A 15,230-nucleotide genomic window follows, 5' to 3' on the forward strand; every position below is an offset into this window, starting at 1 on the left:
TCATCATTTGAAATGACTTGTTTTTTGTATTACGAAGTTTCTGTAGGTTTGCGACAGACTCCAGAATAGCCTGGAGTCGGTAAAACATCAGAACTTTAATCTGAGGGTCCAGGGTCCAAGTCCCTGTTCGGGTGAGTGTCTTTTAAGCAATGTGTAGTTTTTGTGAAATGGAACATAGTGCAGAGAGGGAAAATCACAAACTGTTTAAGAATCTACACCTTCAACCAAGAGGCAAATTAAATGTATTTCATCAAGAGACACTAAATGTCAAGCTTTTCAGTTCATACTTTTAGGGATAGAGAGATTTTCCTTCTTTAGTAATTGCACAGTAACTAGTAGTTGTCATCATTTGAAATGACTTGTTTTTTGTATTACGAACTTTCTGCATTTTTGTGACCTGTCTCAGAAGAGCCTGGATAGCTCAGTCGGTAGAGCATCAGACTTTTAATCTGAGGGTCCAGGGTTCAAGTCCCTGTTCGGGCGAGTGTCTTTTAAGCAATGTGTCATTTTGTGAAATGGAACATAGTGCAGAGTGGGAAAATCACAAACTGTTTAAAAATCTACACCTTCAACCAAGAGGCAAATTAAATGTATTTCATCAATAGACACTAAATGTCAAGCTTTTCAGATCATACTTTTAGTGATAGAGAGATTTTCCTACTTTAGTAATTGCACAGTAGTTGTCATCATTTGAATTTACTTGTTTTTAGTATTACGAACTTTCTATAGGTTTGCGACAGACTACAGAAGAGCCTGGAGTCGGTAAAACATCAGAACTTTAATCTGAGGGTCCAGTTTTCAAGTCCCTGTTCGGGCGAGTGTCTTTTAAGCAATGTGTCATTTTTGTGAAATGGATCATAGTGCAGAGTGGGAAAATCACAAACTGTTTAAGAATCTACACCTTCAACCAAGAGGCAAATTAAATGTATTTCATCAATAGACACTAAATGTCAAGCTTTTCAGTTCATACTTTTAGTGATAGAGAGATTTTCCTACTTTAGTAATTGCACAGTAGTTGTCACCATTTGAATTTACATGTTTTTAGTATTACGAACTTTCTATAGGTTTGCGACAGACTCCAGAAGTGCCTGGAGTCGGTAAAACATCAGAACTTTAATCTGAGGGTCCAGGGTTCAAGTCCCTGTTCGGGCGAGTGTCTTTAAAGCAATGTGTCGTTTTTGTGAAATGGAACATAGTGCAGAGTGGGAAAATCACAAACTGTTTAAGAATGTACACCTTCAACCAAGAGGCAAATTAAATGTATTTCATCAAGAGACACTAAATGTCAAGCTTTTCAGTTCATCCTTTTAGTGATAGAGAGATTTTCCTACTTTAGTAATTGCACAGTAACTAGTAGTTGTCATCATTTGAAATGACTTGTTCTTTGTATTACGAACTTTCTGCATTTTTGCGACCTATTACAGAAGAGCCTGGATAGCTCAGTTGGTAGAGCATCAGACTTTTAATCTGAGGGTTCAGGGTTCAAGTCCCTGTTCGGGCGAGTGTCTTTTAAGCAATGTGTCATTTTGTGAAATGGAACATAGTGCAGAGTGGGAAAATCACAAACTGTTTAAAAATCTACACCTTCAACCAAGAGGCAAATTAAATGTATTTCATCAATAGACACTAAATGTCAAGCTTTTCAGATCATACTTTTAGTGATAGAGAGATTTTCCTACTTTAGTAATTGCACAGTAGTTGTCACCATTTGAACTTACTTGTTTTTAGTATTACGAACTTTCTGTAGGTTTGCGGCTGACTCCAGAAGAGCCTGGAGGCGGTAAAACATCAGAACTTTAATCTGAGGGTCCAGGGTTCAAGTCCCTGTTCGGGCGAGTGTCTTTTAAGCAATGTGTTGTTTTTGTGAAATGGAACATAGTGCAGAGTGGGAAAATCACAAACTGTTTAAGAATGTACACCTTCAACCAAGAGGCAAATTAAATGTGTTTCATCAATAGACAATAAATGTCAAGCTATTCAGTTCATACTTTTAGTGATAGAGAGATTTTCCTACTTTAGTAATTGCACAGTAACTAGTAGTTGTCATCATTTGAAATTACTTGTTTTTTGTATTACGAACTTTCTGCATTTTTGCGACCTATCACAGAAGAGCCTGGATAGCTCAGTCGGTAGAGCATCAGACTATTAATCAGAGGGTCCAGGGTTCAAGTCCCTTTTCGGGCCAGTGTCTTTTAAGCAATGTGTCATTTTTGTGAAATGGAACATAGTGCAGAGTGGGAAAATCACAAACTGTTTAAGAATGTACACCTTCAACCAAGAGGCAAATTAAATGTATTTCATCAAATACACTAAATGTCAAGCTATTCAGATAATACTTTTAGTGATAGAGAGATTTTCCTCCCTTAGTAATTGCACAGTAGTTGTTACCATTTGAATTTACTTGTTTTTAGTTTTACAAACTTTCTGTAGGTTTGTGACTGACTCCAGAAGAGCCTGGAGTCGGTAAAACATCAGACCATTAATCTGAGGGTCTAGGGTTCAAGTCCCTGTTTGGGCAAGTGTCTTTTAAGCAATGTGTTGTTTTCGTGAAATGGAACATAGTAAAGAGTGGGAAAATCACAAACTGTTTAAGAATGTACACCTTCAACCAAGAGGCAAATTAAATGTATTTCATCAATAGACACTAAATGTCAAGCTATTCATATCATAATTTTAGTGATAGAGAGATTTTCCTACTTTAGTAATTGCACAGTAGTTGTCACCATTTGAATTTACTTGTTTTTAGTATTACGAACTTTCTGTAGGTTTGCGACAGACTCCAGAAGAGCCTGGAGTCGGTAAAACATCAGAACTTTAATCTGAGGGTCCAGGGTTCAAGTCCCTGTTCGGGCGAGTGTCTTTTAAGCAATGTGTCGTTTTTGTGAAATGGAACATAGTGCAGAGTGGGAAAATCTCAAACTGTTTAAGAATGTACACCTTCAACCAAGAGGCAAATTAAATGTATTTCATCAATAGACACTAAATGTCAAGCTTTTCAGTTCATACTTTTAGTGATAGAGAGATTTTCCTACTTTAGTAATTGCACAGTAACTAGTAGTTGTCATCATTTGAAATGACTTGTTTTTTGTATTACGAAGTTTCTGTAGGTTTGCGACAGACTCCAGAATAGCCTGGAGTCGGTAAAACATCAGAACTTTAATCTGAGGGTCCAGGGTCCAAGTCCCTGTTCGGGTGAGTGTCTTTTAAGCAATGTGTAGTTTTTGTGAAATGGAACATAGTGCAGAGAGGGAAAATCACAAACTGTTGAAGAATCTACACCTTCAACCAAGAGGCAAATTAAATGTATTTCATCAATAGACACTAAATGTCAAGCTATTCAGATCATACTTTTAGTGATAGAGAGATTTTCCTACTTTAGTAATTGCACAGTAGTTGTCACCATTTGAATTTACTTGTTTTTAGTATTACGAACTTTCTGTAGGTTTGCGACTGACTCCAGAAGAGCCTGGAGTTGGTAAAACATCAGAACTTTAATCTGAGGGTCCAGGTTTCAAGTCCCTGTTCGGGCAAGTGTCTTTTAAGCAATGTGTCATTTTTGTGAAATGGATCATAGTGCAGAGTGGGAAAATCACAAACTGTTTAAGAATGTACACCTTCAACCAAGAGGCAAATTAAATGTATTTCATCAAGAGACACTAAATGTCAAGCTTTTCAGTTCATACTTTTAGTGATAGAGAGATTTTCCAACTTTAGTAATTGCACAGTAACTAGTAGTTGTCATCATTTGAAATGACTTGTTTTTTGTATTACAAACTTTCTGCATTTTTGCGACCTATTACAGAAGAGTCTGGATAGCTCAGTCGGTAAAACATCAGAACTTTAATCTGAGGGTCCAGGGTCCAAGTCCCTGTTCGGGTGAGTGTCTTTTAAGCAATGTGTAGTTTTTGTGAAATGGAACATAGTGCAGAGAGGGAAAATCACAAACTGTTTAAGAATCTACACCGTCAACCAAGAGGCAAATTAAATGTATTTCATCAATAGACACTAAATGTCAAGCTATTCAGATCATACTTTTAGTGATAGAGAGATTTTCCTACTTTAGTAATTGCACAGTAGTTGTCACCATTTGAATTTACTTGTTTTTAGTATTACGAACTTTCTGTAGGTTTACGACTGACTCCAGAAGAGCCTGGAGTCGGTAAAACATCAGAACTTTAATCTGAGGGTCCAGGTTTCAAGTCCCTGTTCGGGCGAGTGTCTTTTAAGCAATGTGTCATTTTTGTGAAATGGATCATAGTGCAGAGTGGGAAAATCACAAACTGTTTAAGAATGTACACCTTCAACCAAGAGACAAATTAAATGTATTTCATCAAGAGACACTAAATGTCAAGCTTTTCAGTTCATACTTTTAGTGATAGAGAGATTTTCCAACTTTAGTAATTGCACAGTAACTAGTAGTTGTCATCATTTGAAATGACTTGTTTTTTGTATTACGAACTTTTTGCATTTTTGCGACCTATCGCAGAAGTGCCTGGATAGCTCAGTCGGTAGAGCATCAGACTTTTAATCTGAGGGTCCTGGGTTCAAGTCCGTGTTCGGGCGATTGTCTTTTAAGCAATGTGTCATTTTGTGAAAAGGAACATAGTGCAGAGTGGGAAAATCACAAACTGTTTAAGAATCTACACCTTCAACCAAGAGGCAAATTAAATGTATTTCATCAATAGACACTAAATGTCAAGCTTTTCAGATCATACTTTTAGTGATAGAGAGATTTTCCTACTTTAGTAAGTGCACAGTAGTTGTCACCATTTGAATTGACTTGTTTTTAGTATTACGAACTTTCTGTAGGTTTGCGACAGACTCCGGAAAAGCCTGGAGTCAGTAAAACACCAGAACTTTAATCTGAGGGTCCAGGGTTCAAGTCCCTGTTCAGGCGAGTGTCTTTTAAGCAATGTGTCGTTTTTGTGAAATGGAACATAGTGCAGAGTGGGAAAATCACAAACTGTTGAAGAATCTACACCTTCAACCAAGAGGCAAATTAAATGTATTTCATCAATAGACACTAAATGTCAAGCTATTCAGATCATACTTTTAGTGATAGAGAGATTTTCCTACTTTAGTAATTGCACAGTAGTTGTCACCATTTGAATTTACTTGTTTTTAGTATTACGAACTTTCTGTAGGTTTGCGACTGACTCCAGAAGAGCCTGGAGTCGGTAAAACATCAGAACTTTAATCTGAGGGTCCAGGGTTCAAGTCCCTGTTTGGGCGAGTGTCTTTTAAGCAATGTGTCATTTTTGTGAAATGGAACATAGTGCAGAGTGGGAAAATCACAAACTGTTTAAGAATGTACACCTTCAACCAAGAGGCAAATTAAATGTATTTCATCAATAGACAATAAATGTCAAGCTATTCAGATCATACTTTTAGTGATAGAGAGATTTTCCTACTTTAGTAATTGCACAGTAGTTGTCACCATTTGAATTTACTTGTTTTTAGTATTACGAACTTTCTGCATTTTTGCGACCTCTCACAGAAGAGCTTGGAAAGCTCAGTCGGTAGAGCATCATTCTTTTAATCTGAGGGTCCAGGGTTCAAGTCCCTGTGCGGACGAGTGTCTTTTAAGCAATGTGTCATTTTGTGAAATGGAACATAGTGCAGAGTGGGAAAATCACAAACTGTTTAAGAATGTACACCTTCATCCAAGAGGCAAATTAAATGTATTTCATCAATAGACACTAAATGTCAAGCTATTCAGATCATACTTTTAGTGATAGAGAGATTTTCCTACTTTAGTAATTGCACAGTAGTTGTCACCATTTGAATTTACTTGTTTTTAGTATTACGATATTTCTATAGGTTTGCGACAGACTTCAGAAAAGCCTGGAGTTGGTAAAACATCAGAACTTTAATCTGAGGGTCCAGGGTTCAAGTCTCTGTTTGGACGAGTGTCTTTTAAGCAATGTGTCGTTTTTGTGAAATGGAACATAGTGCAGAGTGGGAAAATCACAAACTGTTTAAGAATGTACACCTTCAACCAAGAGGCAAATTAAATGTATTTCATCAATAGACACTAAATGTCAAGCTATTCAGATCATACTTTTAGTGATAGAGAGATTTTCCTACTTTAGTAATTGCACAGTAGTTGTCACCATTTGAATTTACTTGTTTTTAGTATTACGAACTTTCTTTAGGTTTGTGACAGACTCCAGAAGAGCCTGGAGTCGGTAAAACATCAGAACTTTAATCTGAGGGTCCAGGGTTCAAGTACCTTTTCGGGCGAGTGTCTTTTAAGCAATGTGTCGTTTTTGTGAAATGGAACATAGTGCAGAGTGGGAAAATCACAAACTGTTTAAGAATGTACACCTTCAACCAAGAGGCAAATTAAATGTATTTCATCAAGAGACACTAAATGTCAAGCTTTTCAGTTCATACTTTTAGTGATAGAGAGATTTTCCTTCTTTAGTAATTGCACAGTAACTAGTAGTTGTCATCATTTGAAATGACTTGTTTTTTGTATTATGAACTTTCTGCATTTTTGTGACCTATCTCAGAAGAGCCTGGATAGCTCAGTCGGTAGAGCATCAGACTTTTAATCTGAGGGTCCAGGGTTCAAGTCCTTGTTCGGGTGAGTGTCTTTTAAGCAATGTGTCATTTTGTGAAATGGAACATAGTGCAGAGTGGGAAAATCACAAACTGTTTAAGAATGTACACCTTCAACCAAGAGGCAAATTAAATGTATTTCATCAATAGACACTAAATGTCAAGCTACTCATATCATAATTTTAGTGATAGAGAGATTTTCCTACTTTAGTAGTTGCACAGTAGTTGTCACCATTTGAATTTACTTGTTTTTAGTATTACGAACTTTCTGTAGGTTTGCGACAGACTCCAGAAGAGCCTGGAGTCGGTAAAACATCAGAACTTTAATCTGAGGGTCCAGGGTTCAAGTCCCTGTTCGGGCGAGTGTCTTTTAAGCAATGTGTCGTTTTTGTGAAATGGAACATAGTGCAGAGTGGGAAAATCTCAAACTGTTTAAGAATGTACACCTTCAACCAAGAGGCAAATTAAATGTATTTCATCAATAGACACTAAATGTCAAGCTTTTCAGTTCATACTTTTAGTGATAGAGAGATTTTCCTACTTTAGTAATTGCACAGTAACTAGTAGTTGTCATCATTTGAAATGACTTGTTTTTTGTATTACGAAGTTTCTGTAGGTTTGCGACAGACTCCAGAATAGCCTGGAGTCGGTAAAACATCAGAACTTTAATCTGAGGGTCCAGGGTCCAAGTCCCTGTTCGGGTGAGTGTCTTTTAAGCAATGTGTAGTTTTTGTGAAATGGAACATAGTGCAGAGAGGGAAAATCACAAACTGTTTAAGAATCTACACCTTCAACCAAGAGGCAAATTAAATGTATTTCATCAATAGACACTAAATGTCAAGCTATTCAGATCATACTTTTAGTGATAGAGAGATTTTCCTACTTTAGTAATTGCACAGTAGTTGTCACCATTTGAATTTACTTGTTTTTAGTATTACGAACTTTCTGTAGGTTTGCGACTGACTCCAGAAGAGCCTGGAGTTGGTAAAACATCAGAACTTTAATCTGAGGGTCCAGGTTTCAAGTCCCTGTTCGGGCAAGTGTCTTTTAAGCAAAGTGTCATTTTTGTGAAATGGATCATAGTGCAGAGTGGGAAAATCACAAACTGTTTAAGAATGTACACCTTCAACCAAGAGGCAAATTAAATGTATTTCATCAAGAGACACTAAATGTCAAGCTTTTCAGTTCATACTTTTAGTGATAGAGAGATTTTCCAACTTTAGTAATTGCACAGTAACTAGTAGTTGTCATCATTTGAAATGACTTGTTTTTTGTATTACGAACTTTCTGCATTTTTGCGACCTATTACAGAAGAGTCTGGATAGCTCAGTCGGTAGAGCATCAGACTTTTAATCTGATGGTCCAGGGTTCATGTCCCTGTTCAGGCGAGTGTCTTTTAAGCAATGTGTCATTTTGAGAAATGGAACATAGTGCAGAGTGGGAAAATCACAAACTGTTTAAGAAAGTACACCTTCAACCAAGAGGCAAATTAAATGTATTTCATCAATAGACGCTAAATGTCAAGCTATTCAGATCATACCTTTAGTGATAGAGAGATTTTCCTACTTTAGTATTTGCACAGTAGTTGTCACCATTTGAATTTACTTGTTTTTAGTATAACGAAGTTTCTGTAGGTTTGCGACAGACTCCAGAATAGCCTGGAGTCGGTAAAACATCAGAACTTTAATCTGAGGGTCCAGGGTCCAAGTCCCTGTTCGGGTGAGTGTCTTTTAAGCAATGTGTAGTTTTTGTGAAATGGAACATAGTGCAGAGAGGGAAAATCACAAACTGTTTAAGAATCTACACCTTCAACCAAGAGGCAAATTAAATGTATTTCATCAATAGACACTAAATGTCAAGCTTTTCAGTTCATACTTTTAGTGATAGAGAGATTTTCCTACTTTAGTAATTGCACAGTAACTAGTAGTTGTCATCATTTGAAATGACTTGTTTTTTGTATTACGAAGTTTCTGTAGGTTTGCGACAGACTCCAGAATAGCCTGGAGTCGGTAAAACATCAGAACTTTAATCTGAGGGTCCAGGGTCCAAGTCCCTGTTCGGGTGAGTGTCTTTTAAGCAATGTGTAGTTTTTGTGAAATGGAACATAGTGCAGAGAGGGAAAATCACAAACTGTTTAAGAATCTACACCTTCAACCAAGAGGCAAATTAAATGTATTTCATCAATAGACACTAAATGTCAAGCTATTCAGATCATACTTTTAGTGATAGAGAGATTTTCCTACTTTAGTAATTGCACAGTAGTTGTCACCATTTGAATTTACTTGTTTTTAGTATTACGAACTTTCTGTAGGTTTGCGACTGACTCCAGAAGAGCCTGGAGTTGGTAAAACATCAGAACTTTAATCTGAGGGTCCAGGTTTCAAGTCCCTGTTCGGGCAAGTGTCTTTTAAGCAAAGTGTCATTTTTGTGAAATGGATCATAGTGCAGAGTGGGAAAATCACAAACTGTTTAAGAATGTACACCTTCAACCAAGAGGCAAATTAAATGTATTTCATCAAGAGACACTAAATGTCAAGCTTTTCAGTTCATACTTTTAGTGATAGAGAGATTTTCCAACTTTAGTAATTGCACAGTAACTAGTAGTTGTCATCATTTGAAATGACTTGTTTTTTGTATTACGAACTTTCTGCATTTTTGCGACCTATTACAGAAGAGTCTGGATAGCTCAGTCGGTAGAGCATCAGACTTTTAATCTGATGGTCCAGGGTTCATGTCCCTGTTCAGGCGAGTGTCTTTTAAGCAATGTGTCATTTTGAGAAATGGAACATAGTGCAGAGTGGGAAAATCACAAACTGTTTAAGAAAGTACACCTTCAACCAAGAGGCAAATTAAATGTATTTCATCAATAGACGCTAAATGTCAAGCTATTCAGATCATACCTTTAGTGATAGAGAGATTTTCCTACTTTAGTATTTGCACAGTAGTTGTCACCATTTGAATTTACTTGTTTTTAGTATAACGAAGTTTCTGTAGGTTTGCGACAGACTCCAGAATAGCCTGGAGTCGGTAAAACATCAGAACTTTAATCTGAGGGTCCAGGGTCCAAGTCCCTGTTCGGGTGAGTGTCTTTTAAGCAATGTGTAGTTTTTGTGAAATGGAACATAGTGCAGAGAGGGAAAATCACAAACTGTTTAAGAATCTACACCTTCAACCAAGAGGCAAATTAAATGTATTTCATCAATAGACACTAAATGTCAAGCTATTCAGATCATACTTTTAGTGATAGAGAGATTTTCCTACTTTAGTAATTGCACAGTAGTTGTCACCATTTGAATTTACTTGTTTTTAGTATTACGAACTTTCTGTAGGTTTACGACTGACTCCAGAAGAGCCTGGAGTCGGTAAAACATCAGAACTTTAATCTGAGGGTCCAGGTTTCAAGTCCCTGTTCGGGCGAGTGTCTTTTAAGCAATGAGTCATTTTTGTGAAATGGATCATAGTGCAGAGTGGGAAAATCACAAACTGTTTAAGAATGTACACCTTCAACCAAGAGACAAATTAAATGTATTTCATCAATAGACACTAAATGTCAAGCTTTTCAGTTCATACTTTTAGTGATAGAGAGATTTTCCTACTTTAGTAATTGCACAGTAACTAGTAGTTGTCATCATTTGAAATGACTTGTTTTTTGTATTACGAAGTTTCTGTAGGTTTGCGACAGACTCCAGAATAGCCTGGAGTCGGTAAAACATCAGAACTTTAATCTGAGGGTCCAGGGTCCAAGTCCCTGTTCGGGTGAGTGTCTTTTAAGCAATGTGTAGTTTTTGTGAAATGGAACATAGTGCAGAGAGGGAAAATCACAAACTGTTTAAGAATCTACACCTTCAACCAAGAGGCAAATTAAATGTATTTCATCAATAGACACTAAATGTCAAGCTATTCAGATCATACTTTTAGTGATAGAGAGATTTTCCTACTTTAGTAATTGCACAGTAGTTGTCACCATTTGAATTTACTTGTTTTTAGTATTACGAACTTTCTGTAGGTTTGCGACTGACTCCAGAAGAGCCTGGAGTTGGTAAAACATCAGAACTTTAATCTGAGGGTCCAGGTTTCAAGTCCCTGTTCGGGCAAGTGTCTTTTAAGCAAAGTGTCATTTTTGTGAAATGGATCATAGTGCAGAGTGGGAAAATCACAAACTGTTTAAGAATGTACACCTTCAACCAAGAGGCAAATTAAATGTATTTCATCAAGAGACACTAAATGTCAAGCTTTTCAGTTCATACTTTTAGTGATAGAGAGATTTTCCAACTTTAGTAATTGCACAGTAACTAGTAGTTGTCATCATTTGAAATGACTTGTTTTTTGTATTACGAACTTTCTGCATTTTTGCGACCGATTACAGAAGAGTCTGGATAGCTCAGTCGGTAGAGCATCAGACTTTTAATCTGATGGTCCAGGGTTCATGTCCCTGTTCAGGCGAGTGTCTTTTAAGCAATGTGTCATTTTGAGAAATGGAACATAGTGCAGAGTGGGAAAATCACAAACTGTTTAAGAATGTACACCTTCAACCAAGAGGCAAATTAAATGTATTTCATCAATAGACACTAAATGTCAAGCTATTCAGATCATACTTTTAGTGATAGAGAGATTTTCCTACTTTAGTAATTGCACAGTAGTTGTCACCATTTGAATTTACTTGTTTTTAGTATAACGAAGTTTCTGTAGGTTTGCGACAGACTCCAGAATAGCCTGGAGTCGGTAAAACATCAGAACTTTAATCTGAGGGTCCAGGGTCCAAGTCCCTGTTCGGGTGAGTGTCTTTTAAGCAATGTGTAGTTTTTGTGAAATGGAACATAGTGCAGAGAGGGAAAATCACAAACTGTTTAAGAATCTACACCTTCAACCAAGAGGCAAATTAAATGTATTTCATCAATAGACACTAAATGTCAAGCTATTCAGATCATACTTTTAGTGATAGAGAGATTTTCCTACTTTAGTAATTGCACAGTAGTTGTCACCATTTGAATTTACTTGTTTTTAGTATTACGAACTTTCTATAGGTTTGCGACAGACTCCAGAAGAGCCTGGAGTCGGTAAAACATCAGAACTTTAATCTGAGGGTCCAGGGTTCATGTCCCTGTTCAGGCGAGTGTCTTTTAAGCAATGTGTCATTTTGAGAAATGGAACATAGTGCAGAGTGGGAAAATCACAAACTGTTTAAGAATGTACACCTTCAACCAAGAGGCAAATTAAATGTATTTCATCAATAGACACTAAATGTCAAGCTATTCAGATCATACTTTTAGTGATAGAGAGATTTTCCTACTTTAGTAATTGCACAGTAGTTGTCACCATTTGAATTTACTTGTTTTTAGTATAACGAAGTTTCTGTAGGTTTGCGACAGACTCCAGAATAGCCTGGAGTCGGTAAAACATCAGAACTTTAATCTGAGGGTCCAGGGTCCAAGTCCCTGTTCGGGTGAGTGTCTTTTAAGCAATGTGTAGTTTTTGTGAAATGGAACATAGTGCAGAGAGGGAAAATCACAAACTGTTTAAGAATCTACACCTTCAACCAAGAGGCAAATTAAATGTATTTCATCAATAGACACTAAATGTCAAGCTATTCAGATCATACTTTTAGTGATAGAGAGATTTTCCTACTTTAGTAATTGCACAGTAGTTGTCACCATTTGAATTTACTTGTTTTTAGTATTACGAACTTTCTGTAGGTTTACGACTGACTCCAGAAGAGCCTGGAGTCGGTAAAACATCAGAACTTTAATCTGAGGGTCCAGGTTTCAAGTCCCTGTTCGGGCGAGTGTCTTTTAAGCAATGAGTCATTTTTGTGAAATGGATCATAGTGCAGAGTGGGAAAATCACAAACTGTTTAAGAATGTACACCTTCAACCAAGAGACAAATTAAATGTATTTCATCAATAGACACTAAATGTCAAGCTTTTCAGTTCATACTTTTAGTGATAGAGAGATTTTCCTACTTTAGTAATTGCACAGTAACTAGTAGTTGTCATCATTTGAAATGACTTGTTTTTTGTATTACGAAGTTTCTGTAGGTTTGCGACAGACTCCAGAATAGCCTGGAGTCGGTAAAACATCAGAACTTTAATCTGAGGGTCCAGGGTCCAAGTCCCTGTTCGGGTGAGTGTCTTTTAAGCAATGTGTAGTTTTTGTGAAATGGAACATAGTGCAGAGAGGGAAAATCACAAACTGTTTAAGAATCTACACCTTCAACCAAGAGGCAAATTAAATGTATTTCATCAATAGACACTAAATGTCAAGCTATTCAGATCATACTTTTAGTGATAGAGAGATTTTCCTACTTTAGTAATTGCACAGTAGTTGTCACCATTTGAATTTACTTGTTTTTAGTATTACGAACTTTCTGTAGGTTTGCGACTGACTCCAGAAGAGCCTGGAGTTGGTAAAACATCAGAACTTTAATCTGAGGGTCCAGGTTTCAAGTCCCTGTTCGGGCAAGTGTCTTTTAAGCAAAGTGTCATTTTTGTGAAATGGATCATAGTGCAGAGTGGGAAAATCACAAACTGTTTAAGAATGTACACCTTCAACCAAGAGGCAAATTAAATGTATTTCATCAAGAGACACTAAATGTCAAGCTTTTCAGTTCATACTTTTAGTGATAGAGAGATTTTCCAACTTTAGTAATTGCACAGTAACTAGTAGTTGTCATCATTTGAAATGACTTGTTTTTTGTATTACGAACTTTCTGCATTTTTGCGACCGATTACAGAAGAGTCTGGATAGCTCAGTCGGTAGAGCATCAGACTTTTAATCTGATGGTCCAGGGTCCAAGTCCCTGTTCGGGTGAGTGTCTTTTAAGCAATGTGTAGTTTTTGTGAAATGGAACATAGTGCAGAGAGGGAAAATCACAAACTGTTTAAGAATCTACACCTTCAACCAAGAGGCAAATTAAATGTATTTCATCAATAGACACTAAATGTCAAGCTATTCAGATCATACTTTTAGTGATAGAGAGATTTTCCTACTTTAGTAATTGCACAGTAGTTGTCACCATTTGAATTTACTTGTTTTTAGTATTACGAACTTTCTGTAGGTTTACGACTGACTCCAGAAGAGCCTGGAGTCGGTAAAACATCAGAACTTTAATCTGAGGGTCCAGGTTTCAAGTCCCTGTTCGGGCGAGTGTCTTTTAAGCAATGTGTCATTTTTGTGAAATGGATCATAGTGCAGAGTGGGAAAATCACAAACTGTTTAAGAATGTACACCTTCAACCAAGAGACAAATTAAATGTATTTCATCAAGAGACACTAAATGTCAAGCTTTTCAGTTCATACTTTTAGTGATAGAGAGATTTTCCAACTTTAGTAATTGCACAGTAACTAGTAGTTGTCATCATTTGAAATGACTTGTTTTTTGTATTACGAACTTTCTGCATTTTTGCGACCTATCACAGAAGTGCCTGGATAGCTGAGTCGGTAGAGCATCAGACTTTTAATCTGAGGGTCCTGGGTTCAAGTCCGTGTTCGGGCGAGTGTCTTTTAAGCAATGTGTCATTTTGTGAAAAGGAACATAGTGCAGAGTGGGAAAATCACAAACTGTTTAAGAATCTACACCTTCAACCAAGAGGCAAATTAAATGTATTTCATCAATAGACACTAAATGTCAAGCTTTTCAGATCATACTTTTAGTGATAGAGAGATTTTCCTACTTTAGTAATTGCACAGTAGTTGTCACCATTTGAATTGACTTGTTTTTAGTATTACGAACTTTCTGTAGGTTTGCGACAGACTCCAGAAAAGCCTGGAGTCAGTAAAACACCAGAACTTTATTCTGAGGGTCCAGGGTTCAAGTCCCTGTTCAGGCGAGTGTCTTTTAAGCAATGTGTCGTTTTTGTGAAATGGAACATAGTGCAGAGTGGGAAAATCACAAACTGTTGAAGAATCTACACCTTCAACCAAGAGGCAAATTAAATGTATTTCATCAATAGACACTAAATGTCAAGCTATTCAGATCATACTTTTAGTGATAGAGAGATTTTCCTACTTTAGTAATTGCACAGTAGTTGTCACCATTTGAATTTACTTGTTTTTAGTATTACGAACTTTCTGTAGGTTTGCGACTGACTCCAGAAGAGCCTGGAGTCGGTAAAACATCAGAACTTTAATCTGAGGGTCCAGGGTTCAAGTCCCTGTTTGGGCGAGTGTCTTTTAAGCAATGTGTCATTTTTGTGAAATGGAACATAGTGCAGAGTGGGAAAATCACAAACTGTTTAAGAATGTACACCTTCAACCAAGAGGCAAATTAAATGTATTTCATCAATAGACAATAAATGTAAAGCTATTCAGATCATACTTTTAGTGATAGAGAGATTTTCCTACTTTAGTAATTGCACAGTAGTTGTCACCATTTGAATTTACTTGTTTTTAGTATTACGAACTTTCTGCATTTTTGCGACCTCTCACAGAAGAGCCTGGAAAGCTCAGTCGGTAGAGCATCATTCTTTTAATCTGAGGGTCCAGGGTTCAAGTCCCTGTGCGGACGAGTGTCTTTTAAGCAATGTGTCATTTTGTGAAATGGAACATAGTGCAGAGTGGGAAAATCACAAACTGTTTAAGAATGTACACCTTCATCCAAGAGGCAAATTAAATGTATTTCATCAATAGACACTAAATGTCAAGCTATTCAGATCATACTTTTAGTGATAG

At 36.9% G+C, this 15,230-nt stretch overlaps 3 non-coding genes across 3 annotated transcripts; all 3 read left to right on the top strand.

The window, feature by feature from the left end:
• The first annotated feature begins 410 nt into the window (after positions 1-410).
• TRNAK-UUU (transfer RNA lysine (anticodon UUU)) lies at positions 411-483 on the top strand. Its single transcript has one exon. It is a non-coding gene; the product is annotated as a tRNA-Lys (tRNA).
• Positions 484-1,428: 945 nt separating this feature from the next.
• TRNAK-UUU (transfer RNA lysine (anticodon UUU)) lies at positions 1,429-1,501 on the top strand. The gene has a single exon. It is a non-coding gene; the product is annotated as a tRNA-Lys (tRNA).
• Positions 1,502-2,111: 610 nt separating this feature from the next.
• On the top strand, positions 2,112-2,184 carry TRNAN-AUU (transfer RNA asparagine (anticodon AUU)). Its single transcript has one exon. It is a non-coding gene; the product is annotated as a tRNA-Asn (tRNA).
• Positions 2,185-15,230: the final 13,046 nt, after the last annotated feature.

Source organism: Taudactylus pleione, unplaced genomic scaffold, assembly GCF_031769625.1.
Source record: "Taudactylus pleione unplaced genomic scaffold, aTauple2 ptg000454l, whole genome shotgun sequence".
NCBI lineage: Eukaryota > Metazoa > Chordata > Amphibia > Anura > Myobatrachidae > Taudactylus > Taudactylus pleione.